The sequence below is a fragment of the Gorilla gorilla genome, chromosome 5 (genome assembly GCF_029281585.2).
Source record: "Gorilla gorilla gorilla isolate KB3781 chromosome 5, NHGRI_mGorGor1-v2.1_pri, whole genome shotgun sequence".
NCBI lineage: Eukaryota > Metazoa > Chordata > Mammalia > Primates > Hominidae > Gorilla > Gorilla gorilla.
Window position 1 is genome coordinate 64,911,081 of NC_073229.2, and position 21,866 is coordinate 64,932,946.

At 40.1% G+C, this 21,866-nt stretch overlaps 2 long non-coding RNA genes across 2 annotated transcripts; both read right to left on the reverse strand.

The window, feature by feature from the left end:
* Positions 1 to 4,207: 4,207 nt before the first annotated feature.
* LOC129534517 (uncharacterized) lies at positions 4,208 to 4,599 on the reverse strand. The gene is made up of 2 exons (XR_008681133.1): positions 4,459 to 4,599; positions 4,208 to 4,336 (listed from the first exon to the last, which is right to left on the reverse strand). It is a non-coding gene; the product is annotated as an uncharacterized lncRNA (long non-coding RNA).
* Positions 4,600 to 6,271: 1,672 nt separating this feature from the next.
* Positions 6,272 to 7,450, reverse strand: LOC129534431 (uncharacterized). The gene is made up of 3 exons (XR_008681033.2): positions 7,100 to 7,450; positions 6,874 to 6,936; positions 6,272 to 6,306 (listed from the first exon to the last, which is right to left on the reverse strand). It is a non-coding gene; the product is annotated as an uncharacterized lncRNA (long non-coding RNA).
* Positions 7,451 to 21,866: the final 14,416 nt, after the last annotated feature.

Consider the following 21,866-nt stretch of genomic DNA (forward strand, 5'->3'; position numbering starts at 1 on the left):
GTAGCTGGGATTACAGGTGCCCACCACCACTCCTGACTAATTTTTTTGTACTTTCAGTAGAGATGGAGTTTCACCATGTTGGCCAGGCTGGTCTTGAACTCCTGACCCCAAGTGATCCGACTTCCTGGGCCTCCCAAAGTGCTGGGATTACAGGTGTGAGCCAGGCCAATTCTCAATTATTGCTTCCAATATTTCTTCTGTTTCTTTCTCTCTTTCTTCTTCTGCTGTTCCTATTCTGCGTGGTATATATACCTTTTTAGTTGTCTCACAGTTGGTGGGTATTGTATTCCGGGTTTGTTTGTTTTTTTTTTTCAGTATTTTTCTTTGCTTTTCAGTTTTGGAAGTTTCTATTGAAAAAATCCTCAAGTTCGGAGATTCTTTCTCAGCCTCATTCAGTCTACTAATAAGCCTATCAAAAGCAATCCGTATTTCTGTTATGGTGTTTTGATCTCTAGTACTTCTTTTAAATTTTTTCTTAGGATTTTCATCTCTCTGCTTGCATTGCCTAACCATTTTTGCATCCTATCTACTTTATTCATTAGACTCCTGACATTTTAATCATAGTTATTTTAAATTTTCAGTCTGATAATTTCAACACCCCTGGTGTATCTAAGTCTGGTTCTGATGCTTGCTGTCTTTTCAAACTGTGGTTGTTTGCCTTTCCGTATACCTTGTACATTTTTGATAGTCAGTCATGAGGTACAGGGAAAAAAGAAGGGGTGCAAATGGGCCCTTAGTAATGTGGTGGTAAGCTGTGGAGGAAGGAGAAACATTCTATAGCCTTACAATTAGGTCATAGTCTTTTAATAACCCTGTGCCTCTAGACTATGAACTTTACAAATGCTTGTCGGTGTTCCCCAATCTCAGGTGGGACAGGGTGGCTAGAAAAGGCTAGAGGTAGGTAGTTCCCTTCTCCCAGGTCAGTCAGGCTCTGGTAAAATTCCAGCAGGTTAGGCTCTGGTTAAATAGTTTCCCTGAGGACAGGCCTTGTTAAGAAGAACAAAATGCTCTGGCATCTTTCCAAACGGCTGTTTTTCCCCTCCCCCTGCCAGAAGCATGAGGGAATTTTTCTCCAATACTCACTGTGAGAATCTGGTTACACTACTAGAGGTAAAACTGAGAAAAGTGTACACCCCACCCCAATCATGGCTGGATCCCCCTGAGGGTTTTAACTCATCAGGTTGTCCACATTGAGCCTCCAGCTTTGGTCCATCACAGTTTTGTCTTTCTACCCCAGCACTGATTCCCATGGAAGTCTCTGCTCCTGGGTTTCTGCTCTAGTAAGTTGTGATTCTCTGTATTTGCCTGTCTGTCTCTCCAACTGGGGGACAGCAGTTTGCCCTGTGACCTCACTTCTGTTATTGATTTTTCAGTCTGTTCAGCATTTTACTTGTTAAGACAGAGTGGTGACTTCCAAGCTCCTTATGTGCTGGACCAGAAACTGGAAGTCTGCCCTGGCATTTTTTAAGCCCCCTTCATCACTTTGAATTTTATCCAGCCTGCTTCACACTGGTCACAAACTCCTGGGTCACTGCTTTTTCACCATTTTAATCCAATATACACTTAAGGTGCATTTAGAAAGAAGGAAAGTAAAAGCCAGTATGCATAGCATTCTGTGAGGCCTCTATGTTTTAATTCTCCCTTTAATTATAACCTTAAGTTATAGCTCTCCAGCTCATTTCATTTAGCAGAAGCTTGATGACCAATTCAGATGAAATCCTTTCATAAGTAAGATCATGGATGTTGGCTTACATTGAAATATCTTCCCCCACCCCCTGCCGCCCTGTTAAATTCTTTATTTCACTCCAAGGCATACTGACTTTACTTTGCCCCCTTTTTATGGACGCAAAATACTAAGTAGTCTTGATTGAATCTTAGAATAGCCAGGCACAGTTTTAAGGGCCTTACATGCATGACTTCACTTATTTATACCAATAACACTCCTGAAGTTGTTGTGAAAATTAAGTGCTTAGAAAGAGAAAGTGTTCAGTAAGCAGGACATGCTCAAGAAACAATGACCATTATTAAATCTTCTCAAATGCCTTGTGAATTGCTTATTGTTATCATTCCCGTTTTACGGATGAGAAAATAGATGTTAAGCAATTCCCCAAGGTCACCCATGTGGCACAGCCAACCTTGGAACCCAGACACTCTGGCTTTAGAACCTATGTTTTTAACCACCATATTTATGACTTTGATTTGCTAGAAATTTACGAAAGTTTTAGGTTAAGACAGACTTTTAATATTTTGATTTTAGACCCCTAATGGTCTCTAAAATTGGGGAAATAATCCTGTTTACTTAACTTCCTTTGTTTTTTTTCAGAAACAATTATAAATAATTAACTTATAATTCCTTAATATTATCCTTATCAACATTGCAGAAAAGGGAGTAAAGTGTTGACAATCACCTGATATCATGGAAATTATATGGATAAGTTTTCCCCAAATATCTTCTCTCAAAAGATGAAAACTCTTTTCTGGTAAAAATTATTGTTATTTTTTGTGGATTATGGATTCTACAGGCTTCAAGATAAGATCAGTTGATTTGGCTGACTTCATACATGTTAATGGCAAGGCCAAAACTCAAGTTAGATCCTTCAGGGGTCTTTCCATCAGAGTATGCATTTGGTTGGTGCACAGAAAACCTATGCCAAAAACATTACAAGCAGAAGTTAAAAGACTGGCAGGGGAGAGTCCACATATGTTCATGTTGCTGAGGTGTCAGTTATTATTAATTATAACAACCATGGTAATACTTTTACCTTAGCAGAACTTCTGCTCTGAAGGTCTGCCTCAGCCTCCCAAAGTGCTGGGATTGCAGGAATGAGCCACCACACCCAGCAGTAAACAATGAATTTCTATTGTTTATAAATTAAGCAGTCTAAGGAATTTTGCTATAGCAGCCCAAACTGACTAAGACCACATCCCACTGAAAAATTGAATAGTTATTTTACTAACCGTGGTACTAAAATGATTAAGTACAGAGCTGAGATCAAAAACATAATGAAGGCCGGGTTCAGTGGCTCAAGCCTACAATCCCAGCACTTCGGGAGGCCGAGGTGGGCGGATCACCTGAGGTCGGAGTTCAAGACCAGCCTGGCCAACTTGGTGAAACCCTGTCTATACTAAAACAATACAAAAAAATTAGCTGGGCATGGTAGCGCACTCCTGTAGTCCCAGCTACTCAGGAGGCTAAGGCAGGATAATTGCTTGAACCTAGGAGGTAGAGGCTGCAGTGAGCTGAGATCACTCCACTGCACTCCAGCCCGGGTGACAGGGCAAGACTCTGTCTCAAAAAAGAAAAATAATAATGATGAAGTTAAGAAGGCTATTTAGTGAGTAAGCATTAGAGTCAAACTCAATTTTGCCCCAGAGTTACAGTTCCAAGTGGGTAAACTAAGACAGTGTGAGAAGGTACCCAAGCTCTCAGAGCCAGCATACTCTTTAGGAATATAGTTTCATTTTCTTTTAGTAGCATAGTAATACACCCTCAGTTAGAATAGATGGGAACAGGAACTAGCCCTTTGGTTTCTTTTAATATGTACAATCAACGGGAAAATAAATAAAAATGTAAAAGTAAAAAGTGAAAAAAAAATCAAAAACAGAGCTAAAAGAAGAAATTAGGAGTTTTGTCACAGATAAGAGAAGTTCTGGGAAAATTACTTTTAGGGAATTGGCAACAACTGAATTTGTACACACTGAAAGGAAAAAAAAGAGAAAAGGTAAAGAAGCGCATTGCTCTAGACCTAAGTTTTCTCTTACCAGTGTGCTTTGTACACTCAAGACACACAGTGCTGAGGACTTACAAAAGGCTTGCCTCAGTAACTAAAACGTCTTTCAGAAAAGCAAATATAAATAGAAGTCATTTACAATTATTAAAAAGGAATTGTTTAACCCATCACAAACTAAACCACTGCTAGGAGAGAAAAAGGTCAAGAGTGGCACAGCACCAAACAGGAGCTCTGTGCAGAATGGTAGCATTGGGTGGGAATGGCACCTGGGAGGCTCTGGCAAATTTGATGACGAATAAGCAACACCTGACAAGAGGAGTCCGAACTGTCCCCCTGGGTATGATGATGTGCCAACGTGCCCAGAAGAATCTTGGGTTCATGGGGAGTGATGTTGAGTGCCTCATTTGCACATGCATTTGAGCAGAGTAAGCAGAACACAGAACAAAATCTGGTGCAAAAATGCAAAAACCCAGATCTTGGCCTAGGAGTGAGAAACCTTTATTCTAAGATTGCTATTAGGTGAGACAAGTGAGAGGAAGTCCTTTGCTCCAGATATTTCTGTGACCTCCTTTTCAAGGCTCCGTGGTGAGGACTTGCAGATTTCTCTGTGTGGATGACAAATATTTTTAGCACATTGGAGCTATTTTTATGCCAAATGTGGACAGCAAATTGACCCTCCCTGACTACCCCCAGCCCACATGGAAGGGATAAACAATCACTACATAACTCTTCACACTTTGGAAAGCACTCCTTCCTTTCACCATGATAATAATTCTGTAAGCAGAGCAGCAATGAATGCACAGGACCTCGGTCAGAGGGCAAAGCAGCAGCTGTCTTCTGTGAATCTCATCTCTGCTTCATCAGACCTGCAATAGCTAAAAAGAAAGAGAAAGAAAAGAAAATGTAAGAAAGAAATTTCAACGGAGAGGAAATGCCAACAAGCCCATCTCTGAGCCTCCATCTCATAGCTTAGAGACTGGGGAGGATCATGCCTCATTTTTTGTTCTGTATTAATGATGCTAGGTATTAAGAGGCAACTGTGTGTAGCCATACGAATTCGTTTGGCAAAATTGCTTGAGGCGTTTCTCTATAGCCCTCAGTGCCACCACAGACAGCAAAAGTGTTCAGAGAAGATTTTTTCTCTCTTTATTTGTATTTAATATATGTGGGGCCAAAAGGTACATATTATTCTCTACAGTGCCAAGCACTTGGCAGATGATGGAAAAACCCAGCATGGACAGCCAAAACTCTGCTTTCAGTACCGGGGAATGGGCCAGGGACAAATTACTGAGTGAGCCCCACCAAGATTTAAACACAGGTGAGAAGGTTAAGTCACATGAGCATCAGGGATAGTCTTTTTACAAATAAGTTGTTGGGTTGTGCTTTAAAACCACAAAACAACAGTGTGATTTGCAACAGGCCAAACAATATTGAAATGTACGCTTACCTATAAGGCCAAGTCTCCTCCCCTTCTATCCTTCCCTGCCCTCCAGATAACTGTTATTAATGGTTTGGTATGTATTCTATCTACCATGCTTCTTTATAACCAAGCAAACATACATATGTATCATATTGAGTTTTTTTTTTTTACTCTACATCTAATCCATCAGGAAATCTTTTAGCAATACTTTCAAAATACACCCAGAATCTGAACTGTCCCCCGATCCAGGGCCACCACCAGGTCGAAGCCTCACCATCTCTAGCCTAGATTATTATGGTAGCCTCCTAAATGTTCTTCCTGTTCTCTTTAAGATTTTTTAAAACAAAAAATGCACGTCCCTTCCCTGCCTACATCCTCTGAACAGTCTCATTTGCCTCAAAGTCCTCTTTTTACCTGACAAGCCCACCCCATTGCTGCCCCTCAGCTGCATCTCCTACTCCTTCTCCCATTCATTTCATGCCACAGCCCGAGCTCCTGCTCACACTCCTCCGCAAACACACCAGGCAGGCTGCCACCAACCATGGACCTTTGCCACAGCTGGGCCCCTCTGTCTAAAAACTCTTCCACAAAGACCCAGATCACCCTGTCCCTCACTTCCTTCAACCCTTTGGTCAAATGCCACCTTTTCAGTGTGGCGCACCCGGCAAACCCTATTTTAAATTTAAAATGTTGTGTCCTACTCTCCCTCCCCCTTAAATACACTTTATTTTCTTAAATAAAGTGGAGTGGCCTTCTAGTATACTATGTAATTTACTTAATTTACTAGAGTTAGTATTTACTGTTCTTCTCCCAGCTAAGAGGTATGCACAGATTTTCATCTGTTTATTCGGTATTCCAAAGACCTAGATCAGTGCCTGGAACACAATAAATGTTGGATGACGAAGGAAAATGATTACATCATATCCCATAGGTATGTGTTGCTATAATTTAGTCACTCTTGATAAGGAACTAAACAACAACAACGAAAGATCCCAACAAAGAACAAAGCACATCATGTAGAATAGAATGAGGAAATCATACAAAGCAGGACCAGATGCCTCAACTCTAACATGTATTAAGACTAGACCTTTTAAAATGTAATAAACACCACCTTCTCTGTGAGTGTTGTCCGGTGTTGGTGGTACCACTGGAATACTGGAAATAAAGAACAATAACAGAATTAAATGCAAAATATCTGAAAAAATAATTAGGGTCAAGCCTCATGATTTAGGAAAAGTCATTCTTTTTTGTGGGGGAGAAAGTCTCACTCTATCACCCAGGCTAGAGCGCAATGTCGCGATCTCAATTCACTGCAGCCTCCACCTCCTGGGCTCAAGTGATTCTTGTGCCTCAGCCTTCCAGTCGCTGGGATTACAGGCACATACAGGCTAATTTTTTTGTATTTCTAGTAGAGAAAGGGTTTTACCATGTTGGCCAGGCTGGTCTCTGACCTCAAGTGAGCCACTGCCTCGGCCTCCAGAAGTGCTGGGTTTACAGGCATAAGCCACCGCGCCTGGACTTAGGAAAAGTCACTCTTAACTCTCTGATCTCTTTTTGAGCTAGCTTTCTAAAAGCTGGGAGTTATCAATGCTAGCTCTATAGTGCTATGAGAAATAACAGAGCCAAGGGTCTTCGGAGAGGAGAAAAGGAGAAATACTAGAAAAGTCTATGTGAGATCAAACCCCTCCACCCTCCACTGTGCTAATTCTGCCAGCTAGTCACCTTTGTTGTAATTCATTTTGTTTATTGTTGCTCCTTTTATAGCCTCCCCATGCTGTGCAGTTGCTAGGGAAACAATAAAGGGTGTCAGATACGGCAAGGGTGAGGAAGGGATTAGAGTACCCACACTGCTGAGTGAAATTTATTTAGGTTACAGGAGGGGAGGAAATTCACTCCAGGAATTATTGTGATTGCTCTCATGTCTCTAACAGTCTATAAATATACATACCAGAGGTTCAAACCTCTCTCCTTGCTAGAGCTCAAGTGCCTTAAAAGACAATTGAGTCTGGTTGGAGGGAGAAGAGTCCTAGCAGGCATGCAACTGAAACATATTAAATTCAACGCAGTTGTTAAACACCTAGCTAGTATTTTAACTGTCTCCATCCAAGCGTATTTTTCTTTCTCATGCTCTCCACTGCCCTCAGGACATCAAATATTCTTTTGATATACACAAGACTATCACATAATTACTGCAGTATTACTCCGCCGAGACAGTCAGACTGGCAGCTAGCCCCTCTATTTGGGTTAAATACTGCCCAGCATCCCAAATTCTTCCAGATCCAGGGTTTAATCTCCTTCCAGGTGATGTGGTCTAGAAGTGAGAATGGGAATGGAACAAAGAAATGTCGCAGGATCTAATCTGGCTGTTTCCCTGGCAACTTGCTGTTGAGTCAAATCCCAGCGTGGATGGCTGAGTGGCACCTGTAAGAAGCAAATGTTGGGTTCTTTCGTTCATTCATTCAATTCATCCAACAAATACTTATTAAACCTGTAATATGTACCGCAAATTGTGCCACCATGAGGATAATGACTTTAGTCTGGTGTTTCCTTAATGTTGTTATTGAACCATACAAAGATTCATAGACATAGACCCTACCCTTAACGATCATCTTCTCCTGTAAGCGAGACAGTATTTACTTTTATAACTACAACTCAATGTAGAAAGTAATTGTTGCATAGGATTAACTTGGAGTCTTGTTATCTGATAAAGTGGTGTCAGAGAATCCAGAGAATTTCTGCCCAACTAGGGGTGAGAAAAGAGGTAGAGTGTAGGAGGATCAAGCCTTATTGCACAGATAACATTAAAACTACACTTTGGCTAGGCACGGTGGCTCATGCCTGCAATCTCAGCCCTTTGCCAAGCTGAGGCAGGTGGATCATTTGAGGTCAGGAGTTCGAGACCAGCCTGGCCAACATGGTGGTGAAACCCCATCTTCTACTGAAAATACAAAAATTGCCCCAGTATGGTTGCACATGCCTGTAGTCCTAGCTACTCAGGAGGCTGAGGCAGGAGAATCACTTGAACCCAGGAGGCAGAAGTTGCAGTGAGCTGAGATGGCACCACTGCACTCCAGCCTGGGTGACAAAGCGAGACTCCATCTCAAAAATTAAAAAATCAAACATTAAAATACAACAACATGTAAAAGGTGGATTTGGCCAGGCACGGTGGTTCACACCTGCAATCCCAACACTTTGGGAGGCCAAGGCAGGTGGATCACCTGAAGTTCGAGACAAGCCTGGCCAATGTGGCGAAACCCCGTCTCTACGATAAATACAAAAATTAGCCGAGTGTGGTGACGGGCACCTGTAGTCCCAGCTACTAGGGAGGCTGAGGCAGGAGAATCGCTTGAACTCGGGAGAGAGATGTTGCAGTGAGCCGAGATCGCACCACCGAACTCCAGCCTGGGCGACAGAGCGAGACTCCATCTCAAAAAAAAAAAAAAAAAGATGGATTTGCTGGTGAACAATAAAACGGGAAGTCAGAGGAAGAGAAAAGAAAAGGGAAAGAGAAGAGGAAGTGACATTTGTGTTCAGATCTATAGAAAAGCTGCTAGAACCAAGATCAGTTCCTAAAAACCTAGAGAAATGTGTGAAGTTTGACCCCACTTGCACATTCCTTCCCCACTTGTGTCGGTGGCACACCAAGACTCCACCCCAGCCCACTCCATTTTCACATCCTCTACTTTTCTAAAATTGGGAAGCTTTGAAGCCAGATTCCTTCTCCCCTCCCCTCCCTTGCCTTTTCTTCAGTGTACTTTCACTCCCAGCCCTTTTCCCTTTACGGTCAGATAATCTATTCTCAGGAAATGACTCACACCAAGGTATAAATTACCAGTATTGACACAGCATGTTACACTTCAGCAGACTGTTCGCTTTACAAGATAAGTGGCCTTTATCCAAAGAAATGACGTTGGATCTCAGACTGCAGGGTGCTTGTAGGAGTGGGAAGCAAGCGTTGCTAGGAGGAATAGAAATTTTCATCTTTTCTGGATGTGGGGTCTACTCTCCCTTCTTCATGTGTCTATTTTGGGTCTTCCCTCCGCTAAAGTTAAGCTCTCTGATGGCAGTTTTGTCCATCTGGTTAGAACAGTGCCTGGGCAATAGTAGATACTCAAAAAGTATTAATACTTGTTATTTTAGTGAATGTTTAGTAAATGGCTTTTAGTGAATGTTGTCTGTTCCTAGTGCCCTGCAGCACAGATCTGATAAACTGAGGGAGAGAAGGGGAAGTAAGAAAGCCTGAAATTTAAAAATAAATATAATTTTATTTTAAATGATGTACATGTTTATTGTTGAAAAAACTTAAATACAGAGAAGCAAAAATAATAAAGTAAAAGGTATTCATAATTCTCTCTCCAGGATCAATACCTGTTAAGATAGTGACGTAAACCCATCCAGATTTTTACCCATATCTACGTATAACAAAAAAGCACACTGTATTTAACATTCTAAACTTGTTTTTTAAAATACAATAAATCAAGATCATCTTGCCATGTAATAACATATTTCGTGTCCTTTTAAATGACTGCCTAATAATAATCTAGGCTGCTAGATATACCAGCAGACCCTATTCTACCAATTCTCTATTGCTGGAATCAGGTTGTTTCCAACTTTTCACTAGTACTTGTAAAAACACAGCAAAGAATGTCTTTATCACAAAATCTTTGTGCTTATTTCCTCTTACAAGTGAAAATATTGTCATCATTACTCTTAAAACATTGACAATATTTATCAAATACACCCTCTGTGCCAGGTACTTTACAAAACATTATTTAATCCTCCCCCAAACCCTACTATTTACAGATGAGGAAACTGACTTTGGAGATGCTGAATCATTTGTCTGAGGTTACCATTAGTCATGTATTTAATGTTTTTGATACCTATTGGCAAATTGTCTTCTGGAAACAGGGTTTGGAATGCTGTAGGGAATACTAGAAACCTGTTGTTTCAGATAAATCCTCCATGAAGGAAAGATTACACAATCTCCTTTAGTGAGCTATTCCCGTTTTATCGGCCTGTCAACATTGCTTTCTCCATTATGTTTACCCAAAACCTTTGTGATAATATAATTACCTATACTACCGGGCAGTGAGGTATCTTTTTGATTCACAATCTCATCAGACTGTATTCCAGAGAAGCAGAACATTCTGGGGATCAGAGTCCTAAAACATGGGTTTGAACACTGATTTTATCTTTCCTGGAGTGAGGTCCTGAGACACATCAGTTTACTTACCCAAGACTTGGCTTTCATATAAAATGGCAAAACTAATACGAACCTAACTGATCTCCCAGGGTTGTGATGGTGGGATGAGATGATGAAATTGAAAGAGCTTTGCATGCTGGAAAGAACAATAGAAGTGCAAGGTACTGTAATTATCAATGGCATCATCATGATCATCTCCATCCTTAAATCTATTACCTTGCTCTTATTCAGACCTTTGCTTTCTTAGACAGAACCAACTTGCTTTTTGATACCAATTCATATGTAAAACAAACATTTTATCTAAATTCATATAGAACAAAGGGAGACATCTTTTACTGGCATCTGTTGGTAGCAAGCGTTAGGGAGCCTTGTTCTTTTGGGCTAGTGACTGAGAGAGAGGAAAGCTTGAGATAGAGATGTGGGTAGATCCTGAGAAGAGACAGAAAAGACCAGAGGCTGGGGGCCACAATTGAGAGAAGTGCCCATTCCCCAGGAAGCAATAAACGGTGGTGCTTTTACTAAGTAAAAACAATCAGAGCAAAATAAAATAAAAGACAGGAGGGAAAGGAAGATAAAAGAAGAAAATGGAAATCAGAAAGGAATGAACTGTGGTATTGAGGGATACTTGGGGTGACAGTTGGTAAGAAGGCGCAATTAATTGAAATTTATACCAGGCTGGTGTAACTGGATCATACATTCCTGTGCCTGTATCCAGAGGATAGTGCATTCAAGAAAGTACTAATAGGGAAATCGAACCAGACCTGTATAAACCTTCGGGCTTCGACTATAATTAGGTTTGCATCTCATTGCCTTAATCTTTAAAACGAAGAAGTTCCTGTACATATCTGGGCTTTCTAGTCCTGAATTCTACAATTATCTACAGTGTTTTCTATCAAATTCCTTTGTCCACCAGGCTATGAAAATTTCTTCTTCTCTTTCCAATACTCTGGACTTTAAAATCACTGAAATCTCATCCTGAAGGGACAGAAGAGTCAATTTAGAGCACCCAGTATGTTATTCAAGTTGATGTGGTCCAAAGTGTATTTTGTCTTCCTGGAAACCACAACACAACATGAAATAAAGGCTTTACAGGAGAATCCATTCATATTGCCTACAGGGTCTGAGGATCTTGAGAAATCTACTGTGCAGAGAAGTTAAATTTTTAAATTTAATTTCTGCTTGCTAATTAGTCATTCCCAAATAAAAAGAAAAAGAGAGGTTAATCTAATACAGGCTTTGAAACAAAGCAGAGGATTAAAGTTAACTTCTCAGGAAGAATTCTGAGGACAGCACAAAGAGAAGGGAAAAATGGATAATTGATATTAAGCACGACTTGTCAGAAAAAAAAAAACTTGAATGATTGTAAATGGAACTATTCTCTCCCATAATTTCTTAAAGATGTATTTCCCCACTAAGGATGGATATGAGACTAATGGCTTTCCTTTCCTCTCTTTAATCAGAGAGCTAGATGTCATTTAACTGCCAAATTCTTGCAACGTTTATTATTTGGGTTTAAAAAGGCAAACTGGCATGTTTCTACAAACGGTTTGAGACTGTAAAAATGCAAATAACTCAGCCTAATTTACAAATTGGTGGGCGAGGGGGCTGAGCCCAGAGAATTGTTCAATCACTAATTTTCCCTTTCTGCCAGAGCCAAAGAAGCTGTTGCATGGATCTCTGATTTTTTGCGTGGAAAACTGGCACTTGGTTTTCCAGCCTGTCATTTCAGATTGAAAAGCTTTGTCTTAAATCCTTCAGACATGAAGTTGGGCAACGATGCCTGTGAGTAAATTCAATTCCTGGAACCAAATAGATGAAAAAAAAAAATTATAATGATAGGAAGCTACGTGTCTTCAAAGTGGTATTTTAGAAAGAAATTTATTGGAAATGATGAGAACGTAATTTAAAAAGTGGATCATCTCGGTTATAGGAGCTGAGCTGGGTTTTACAGAGTTACCGCGAGGATTTCTGTTGTGGGAAAATACCCAGGAGGTGACTGAGCCCAGCCAGACGTCACTGGAGGCATGCAGAAGAAAAGGCAAGATGGGTTGTGACTCTCCTCTTCTGGGAACATTCTAGAAAGGGGTAGCAAGGATGCTGAAACCAGGTCAGCTACATAAGACCTCACTTTGCAGAAATAGAGAGAAGTAAGGGGTGTAGGTAGGAAGAACAGAGTGGTACTGAGAAGTCTCAAGGAAGAGAGCGAAGGGGAAGAGCAGCATAGAAAGTGTGGCTGCATTTGCGTGGTGGTCCTACTGCATACAATGGTTGAGTTCCATGGTCCTTGTCAGCCTCCCTCACAGGGGGAATGCGCAGATCTCTGAATAAAATAGCTCCCTCTTCAGCCTGCCCCGAAATCCCCACCTATTTCCACAACAGGGAGAATGCAAATTTTCCTGTGGAAAAGCAAATAAACTGTTTTTAGGAATGAATGTTGAAATAAATTAAACCTTGATGACTCATTCATGTCTTGGAAAATTTTTATTTACCAGAAGTTATCTCTTTTGCAGGAATTCTGAAGAAAAGAAGTATTTTTTATAATCCATTTTATTTAATTGATTTATTTATTATTTATTTATTTACTTTTGAGATGGGGTCTTGCTCTGTCTCCCAGGCTGGTGTGCAGTGGCACGATCTCAGCTCACAGCAGCCTCCACCTCCTAGGTTAAAGCAATTCTCCCACCTCAGCCTTCCTAGTAGCTGGGATCACAGGGGCACGCCACCATGCCCGGCTAATTTTTGTATTTTTAATAGAGATGGGGTTTCACCACGTTGGACAGGCTGGTCTCGAACTCCTGACCTCAGGTGATCCACCCACTTTGGCCTCCCAAAGTGCTGGGATTACAGGTGTGACCCACTGCCCCTGGCCCATTATTTTCATTTCAATGGTGGAGAGAAGAACATGGGACAAACTTGTAAAGGGTTGTAGTCATGTATTTAACAAGTGTTTACAAGCACCCACTCTGCAAGGTCTTATACTTGAAGTAGAGACTTTCAAAGAGCCTTAAGGCACCATCCCTGTCCTCAGGGTCTTACATCTCCTTAGAGATCTGAATTAAGACCTGAGCTGTATGGAAGGAAACACTCAACAGAAGGCAGGATATAAATCCCAAATGAAAAGCAGAAGGGGTTCTAAGTGCCAGAAGTCAAAGGGGAGAGAAGACCTTCAAGGAGGTTCACAGCTATCCCAAGAGAGGGGCTTAAGTACATTACTGCTAACAGCACAGACAATGCAAAAAGGGAAGGTGGACGTGGGGCCAAGGAGGGGCTCAGGAAAAGGCTAGCTGGGGGATGAGGACACACAACACAGGAAAACAACCCATGGAATAAGAAAGAGAGCTCCTAAGGGGAATTCAAAGATGGGAACCAGACTTGAACAGACCAAGAGCCATACTTTTAGCAATGCAATTTTGTCTAACAGAAAGACAGCGTACAATCTTGGAGTCAGATAACCAGCTATCTTGTGTTGGGCCCAGTGTAGTGCCTTGGTGTCCTCATTTGTAAAACTGGGATAAAAACCCTTGTCTCAAAGGATAGCAAAGGATAAGTTACACAGCAATGGGCCTGACACATAGTGAGACCTTCACACAAGTTCAGTCCCTTCCTCTGACCTCCAGATCTTTTCATCCTGCTCCCCTTCACACTCAATAAACTTGAAAAAGAAAGAACATTCACCATACTTTTTTGGTTAGCTTGATCCATAAATCACTTCTTTTTCTTTTTTAATAGGGACAAGGTCTTGCTATGTTGCCTATGCTGGTCTCAAACTCCTGGGCTCAAGTGAACCGCCTCAGTCTCCCAAAGTGCTGGGATTACAGGAGTGAGCCACCGCATCCATCCCCATAAATTGCTTCTATAAACGGTCTTTGGGAGAAGGAAATAGTGGAAGTATAAAAGTCTACTCTGAATATTTGGGGATATAACATCTCCTAGGATCTGTCCTTCAAGAAAAACCAGTATTAGGAATAATATAGAAAACAAATATTTTATATGCACCCTGAATGGAGGGCATTATTAAATCCCTTGTTAAAGTTAGCACTTTCCAAGTAGGAATTTTGTTTGTAAAATAAGTTTTGCATAGCTGGTGTCAAACCCCTTTCCTTGCTCCCAATATTCTAATAATTGCAATCAGCTTTGGTGATTTCTCAGAGGTGAATTACAGTAACTCTTCCTTCAAGCCTTACAACAATTTTCCCTCATTTTTTATCATTATTACTCAAAAATGCTGATGCTTTTAAGAGGCAACTCCTCCATACAGTTAGGATTCTCCACCAACTCTGCATTCTTGTCTTCATCCTAAAGGCCATATAGAAGGAAGAAGGTGATAGAAGCAGAAAATTTCACAGTAAAAGTCAAAATTTTACCTAGGTACTACCTTATATGTATTCAGCTTTGTGGGTTTTTGTTTTTTGCAGTTAGCTTTTACGTCTTACATACAAGATTTGTAAATTAAGAACTAGTTTCTACATCCCTGAGGTTTTTGGCACCTGTTTTTTCCCTCCCTATATTACCACTACCATCACTATTCAATTGCTCTGGAAAAGATATCTGTCAATACTGTCAAAGAACAAAGTTTCAACACATTGAGTTTTGAAGATTGAATTGACTTTTATTCGTTATCCATGCAGTGGGAAACCTCCCAGCAATGAAATAGAAAGACACTCTTCTGAGCAGAGGGGCTGGGCCTTATAGGCAGAAAAGCCTCAAGAAAGTGGAGACAAGGAGCAAGAAGCAGATTTGTCATTTCCCTGTATGGGTTAAAGCAGAAGGGACTTCCTAATCATGCCGGCTCAGGTCAACTGGGCTCCTTTTCTATTGGCTGTTGTGAATCTCCTGGGTTTTTGTTGGTGATGTTTTAAACTGGCCTAACCCCAGTGACTCCTTTCTGGTCTAGTCTGGTCTCTTGGGGCCTATTGTAGGAGCTCAGTCCAGAACAATGGCCTCTCATAAATTTTATTTAACCATACAAACTAAAATGTTTGCCTTTAGGGTTCTAGTTGATATATTTAGAAAATGTAATAAGAATAATTACAATGAGGCTTCTTGTCACTATTAAGGCTTAGAAATCTTGAAGTAGGCTGGGCATGGTGGCTCACTTCTGTAATCCGAGCACTTTGGGAGGCAGAGGTGGGCGGATCACTGGATCCCAGGAGTTGGAGACCAGCCTGGGCAACATGATGAAACCCTGTCTCTACTAAAATACAAATACAAACCCTGTCTCTGCAAAAATACAAATGTGGTGGCGGGCACCTGTAATCCCAGCTACTCAGGAGGCTGAGGCACGAAAATCACATGAACCCAGGAGGTGGAGGTTGCAGTGAGCTGAGATTGTGCCACTGCACTCCAGCCTGGATGACAGAGTAAGACTCTGTCTCAAAAAAAGAAAAAAGAAATCTTAAAGTTTATCTCAACCTTCTTAAAACTCTACCTGCATTTTAGATAAGCTTCTCCAAGATTTACTAGCTCAGCTCTGCCCAGTTATTAAACAGCTATGTATTCCTTTCATTTGGTTAACAGCACACACGTTTTCCTCCATTATACTTTTAAATAGAAACAGAATTTAATATTTAAAGAGTATGTCAGGAAAAAATGTGAAGAACTCTGAAATGAGCAAAAAAGTTATTGAATATTCTTCTAGTGGAATATTACATAGTGTCTAGTGCACCTTTCTGAGTTATCTGATTCTCTAAGAACTGAGCCATTTTACAACTTTAAAAATTGTAGAAAACTGATAGTAATGGAAATAAATCTTGCCCATAAAGATGTAAGAGAACTGTGTCCAGTAGAGATTCAGTTGATTTCTCCGTGGTGAAAGTGGCCAGTTTTGCATTTATCAGGAAATTCTCTTCACGATCATTTATTGCCTATTTCTGTCAGTTTTACAGATTCCCCTTTGTTTTACTAGTTTCCTCATTAATTGATGGTAATAACATCTTACTAGTTCCTCATTAACTAATAGCTTAAATAAAATCTTTGACATGTATTCATTTTATATTGTATGTGAGTCATAATTTTACCATTTAAAAGGTTTCCTTTAGCAATAGGGAACTATAATTATTGCAAACTAATTCTGTACTTAAAAGAATGAAAAAAATTAGAACAAGACTTATCTAATATGTTTAAGTAGACAATGTTAACAATGATAATTCTTATCAAGCCCTCCAAAAGAATTGTGAAACCCCTGTGAGCTCTATTTCCATTTGATCATTTCCCTCAGAAAATCTATCAGTTTAATTATCTTTTCCTGAAGAAATCTCAGCTGGGCCTTCCTTACTCCTCTTCCACTCAGAATTATTTGCACCACTGTGGTCCTGGGACTTTCCTTTCCATCTCTATATTTCTGGTCTTATGTTTTCCTCTTTCTTTGTTTAACCCCGTATTTTTGAGATGCATATCCTATGGTATCTTTTGAGAAAGTGTTCACAGGGAATAGATTTTAGAGACATTGCCAGTCTTAAAACATATCCTTATCCCACTTTTACTCATGATTTGTTAGTTTGGCTAGGTATGGAATTCAACAAACCTCACTCCCAACCCCTTCCTCCAAATGATTTCTTTAAAATGGTAAATGTGTTTCTTTACTTTTTAAAAAAATTGTTTTATTTGTTTATTTTTAAGAGACAGAATCTTTCTATGTTGCCCAGGCTGACCTCAAACTCCTGGGCTCAAGTGATCCTCTCATTTCAGCTTCCGCAGTAGCTTGGGTTACAGGTGTGTGATGCCACACTCAGCTTAGAATGGTAACTGTGTTTCTTCATTGTCTTGTTTGTTTCCCATCTCCTTCCTTCCTTTTCTTTCTTTCTTTCTTTCTTTCTTTCTTTCTTTCTTTCTTTCTTTCTTTCTTTCTTTTTCTTTCTTTCTCTTCCTTCCTTCCTTCCTTTCTTTCTTTCTTTCTTTTTCTTTCTACTTCCTTTTTTCTTTCTTTCTTTCTTTCTTTCTTTCTTTCTTTCTCTCTCTCTCTTTCTTTCTCTCTCTCTTTCCTTTCTTTCTTTTTTTTTTTTTCAGTGTCTTGCTCTGTCACCCAGGCTGGAGTGCAGTGGCACAATCTGGCCTCACTGCAACCTCCAACTCCCAGGTTCAAGCGATTCCCCTGCCTCAGCCTCCTGAGCAGCTGGGATTACAGGCATGTTCCACAATGCCTGGCTAATTTTGTATTTTTAGTAGAGATGGGGTTTCACCATGTAGGCCAGGCTGATCTCAAACCCCTGAACTCATGTGATCCACCCACCTTAGCCTCCGAAAGTGTTGGCATTACATATGTGAGCCACCATGCCAATCCACAAATTTTTTTTTTTTTTGAGATGGAGTTTCACTCTTGTCGCCCAAGCTGGAGCGCAATGACATGATGTCTTGGCTCACTGCAACCTCCGCCTCCTGAGTTCAAGCCAGTCTCCTGCCTCAGCCTCCCAAGTAGCTGGGATTACAGGTGCCCACCACCATGCCTGGCAAATTTTTGTATTTATAGTACAGATGGGGTTTCACCACATTGGCCAGGCTGCTCTTGAACTCCTGACCTCAGGTGATCCACCCACCTTGGCCTCCCAAAGTGCTGGGATTACAGGCGTGAGCCACTGCACCTGGCCTTATTTCCCATTTTCATATTGAGAAGACAAATGCCGTTTTTAGTCTTTTTCTTCTAGGAATCCTCTATTTTTCCTTCCGGAAGCTTTTAGAATTTTTCTCTTTATTCCAGTTTATGGAAATTTCACAATAAAGCACATTGGTATGAGTCTTTTTTTTTTCCATTGTACTGGTCCTCAGTGGGTTCTTATTATCAGGAAACTCAGATTATTCTGTTGTGGTATGTTTACTGGTGTCATTTTAATACTCTTCTCCCCTTGGTATTTTGTTTTCTACTTCTGGAATAAATTGACCCTCCTCCAATTTTCTTTTCTCTCTACTTTGTAAGGTATTTTTTTGTCTTTTTTTTTCTGTATCCAAGAAGATTTTTCTAACTTTACCTTCCAACCCTCTTTTATTTTTCTTCTGTCATTTTTTAAACTTCTAAGAATTTGCTCTTGTCTTTGCTCCTTTCACTATGACGTTAGTTTAATTCTATGGATGCTATAACTTTCCTTGACTCTTTGAAGATTTTTAATTATAGATTTTTAAATGTGTCTTTTATTCCCAAATTAGCTCTATTTACAAAACAATCTCCTCAACTCAGGGAGTCAGCTGAGCTCTGCTTGGTTTCCCTTCTCAGCTCCCCAGCCTGGAAATTCTCTAAAGGCAGTAAGCTTGGGCAATCGTAGGACTTACCTCATTTGTTTTCCATGTCTCAGGATTCACTGTCCTTCGTTGACTAATGTCCATTGTCTCAAAAACAGATGTTTCATATATTTCATCAGTTTTTTTAGTTGTTTCGTAAAGGAAGATAAATTCTCTCTTATCCCATCTTAGGAAAGAAACACAAGTTTTGTGTGTGTGTGTGTGTGTGTGTGTGTGTGTGTGTCCCCTTATTAATTTTGTTATTAAAAAGATACATTTCTAAGATTTCTTGTTGTATTAATAGTTTTTCAACTTATTTCCTTTAATTTTCTTGATATAACATTTATGTCTCTTATTTATACTTTAACCTAACTGTAATAGACTGTGCTTAGCCAATAATGTCTCAAAATAGTGTCGTGTGTGGGAAACTTTGTCTTTTAAAGCTTCTGGTGTTTTCACTGTAAGCCTAATGCTGACTTTGAGCTTGAAATATCTGTTTATTGTTATTTGGTGAAGACAATATCTATTAGAGTTTTATTGTTTGTGTGTTTATCTGTGTTTTCAAATGAGAACTAGTTATAGAACTTTATTAAAATGTCTTTGCCGTTGATTGAGATGAGTATACTTTTTCCTTTGATCTATTTTTAATATAGTATAATCACAATATATATGTCAAGTGCTGAGCTGTAGTTCATTTTTGAAAATAAATTTCATTTGGTATATTTTAATGTTTTGCTGAATTTTGTATTCTTAATACTTATTTAGGATTTGTCATCTCTATCTTAAGTGAGATTGGATGTTAGTCTTCTTTTTTAGTACTATGTTAGTAAGGTTTTGGTACAATGTTACTTTGCCTTTCTAAAAATAATTTGAAAGCTTTGTATGCTTCTCAGTGCTCTGAACAGTTTAAATAGCACTGGAATTATCTGTTGCCCCAAACTTAAATGTTTGAAATAATTCACCTATGAAGCAATCTAGGCCTGACATTTTTAGCCTGACACCAGTAGGTGTAGGAGTCAGAGAAGTGGGTGGATAGATCTTCAATAATCTTTTCAACTTGTTCTGTGGTTGTTGCTCCGTTCTATGCCTTTACATCTTCTGAGGTTAGTTTTGTAAATTTATATTTTCCTAGAAAATTCCTCTCTCATACAAATCTCCATGTTCATTTGCATATCATTTTGAAAGGTGATGTTTAATAGTACTTTAGTCTCAGAATGTGTGGTTATTTCTAATTTCTTATTTATAATTATATACACAATTGGTAATTTTTTTCCCTTTGTCTTCTTGATTAAGCTGGGTAAGGGTTAACATATAGTTAAGATGTAATGGACTTTAGAGTAAAAATTCCTGGATTCAAATCCTGTCTCAATTATTGTTTGTCTTTAGTGTCTTTATCTGTAAACGTGTGTATTTATTAGGATAGATTAGAGTATGCCGTGGAAACAAATGTTTCCCTTTAATGTAACTTTTTAAGTGGTAGCAGGGCAATGAGAGAAAAGGAGTGATTGGGGCGAGAGATCACTATTTTTTTCAACACCTACCATTTGCCAAGCACTGTGTTTAGGAGCTTAATGTAAATTACCTTGTAGGTTGGTGTATTAACACAAATGAGGGAACTGAGCCCGAGCAAGGTGAAGTAACTTGCTCAAGGTCATACAGGTAATAAGACACAAGACTCTCTGGTCCCAAACCCCATGGTCTTTCTATTACACCACATAATTGCCTTGGGGAAACAAAGCACCAGGACAGTAGTTCTCCAAGTGTGGTCCTCAAGCCAGCAACATCAGCATCACCTAGGAATTTGTTAGACATTCAAATTCTCAGACCCTACCCAGACCGACCCCAGAATCAGAAATTCAGGGAGGAAGACCCAGCACTCTGTGTCTTAACAAGCCCCCTGGTGAGTCTGATGTCCACTAAAGGTTGAGAACCAGTGCACGAGGCCATTTGTACTCAAGGGTATTTGATGATGAAGGGCTCGTAAACCTCCATTTAATACTTTCCTAGCATCTCTTCTCCTTCAAACATAAAAAGCAGTCATAGAGGTGCTTCCTAGGAAGGAAGGAAGGCCCTCCTGTTGCTTCCACAAATCCGTTGTCAGCAGCAGCACAGTAGCTGCTCTTATGTTCCCAGATGTTATTGCACTGATAATAAGGAGTCCAAGAGAACCCTGCCCCAAGGGCCTGTGAGTAACAGCATGTACATTCTACACTCCCCTGGAGAACAGCGAGCCCAGAAGGGCTACAAAGAAACTTCCTGTCCCTTTGTAGTTATAAAAATGTAGAAGAAGTGGGGAGTGGCTTCAGAGCTCAAGAGAGGATTCTCACCATCCTTAATAAAGGAAATCCAGCAAAAGAGGCCCCTGACAGAACAGATTACCCCTAGGGAAGCATGAGTCCATCACTCACTCTTGCATTTTTTAACAATATTAACATCTGAAACTTTGTTTAAAAGAGCAGGGAAGCAGTGTGGTGGGCAGGGAAAATCATGAAAAAGAGATGCAGTCCATGGGGTGCCTAGAGGGAGTAGGAGATGGTGTTGCCCGTCAGCCCATGAGGGTCTGTGGGCTGTGGGGACTTGTTAAAGAACCACAAGACACCACCTTTTTTCACATCAGCTGATAAAGCTTCCTCCCTTCTATTCACTGCTCCCCTTCAACAATTACCCTCACCTGCCAGGGCCCCAGACAAGTTCAAGGTTTCCCTAAAGCATCCAACTCAAGACAAATGACCCACTTTACTGTGCCCTGAGAGAGCCTGGAATTGGGGAATTACAGTGCAGGTCACACTGCCATTTTGTAATTTGCTCTAGACATGTGTCAAATTTCAACTTGCTGCCAAGACAGAGCCCAGATCTGAGGGTATGCTGGCAACACTAACCACACAAACTTTACTTTGGATCCAAATCCTCAAGCAGAATTATGCTGACCTTTGACTGTTCAAACAGTGTTAAGTTTAGAGAGTTGGTAGAGGAAAGCGTTAGGTTAAGCAGGAACCAAAAGCCATCAATCACTTTGGTCAACCACGATGAAAAAAAGAGGAAAATTCGATTCTACCCATGGGAATTGTCCTCATTTCTCTAGTCACTGCAGAGTCAGGCCAGTCTGTGAAATCTCAGTCCCCTCTTTATTTATTTGCTAACAAAAGGAAGAGTGAGAAGAAAAATATATTTGCTTTTCACTAAGCAAACATCACAGGTGGGTGTTGGTTGTTTCTCTTTCTTTTCTTGGAGAACAGTTTTTTGGGATTTTTTTTTTTTCTTTTTGAACAGGTGCTGCTTACGAGAAACAGCCTGGATTCTAAAT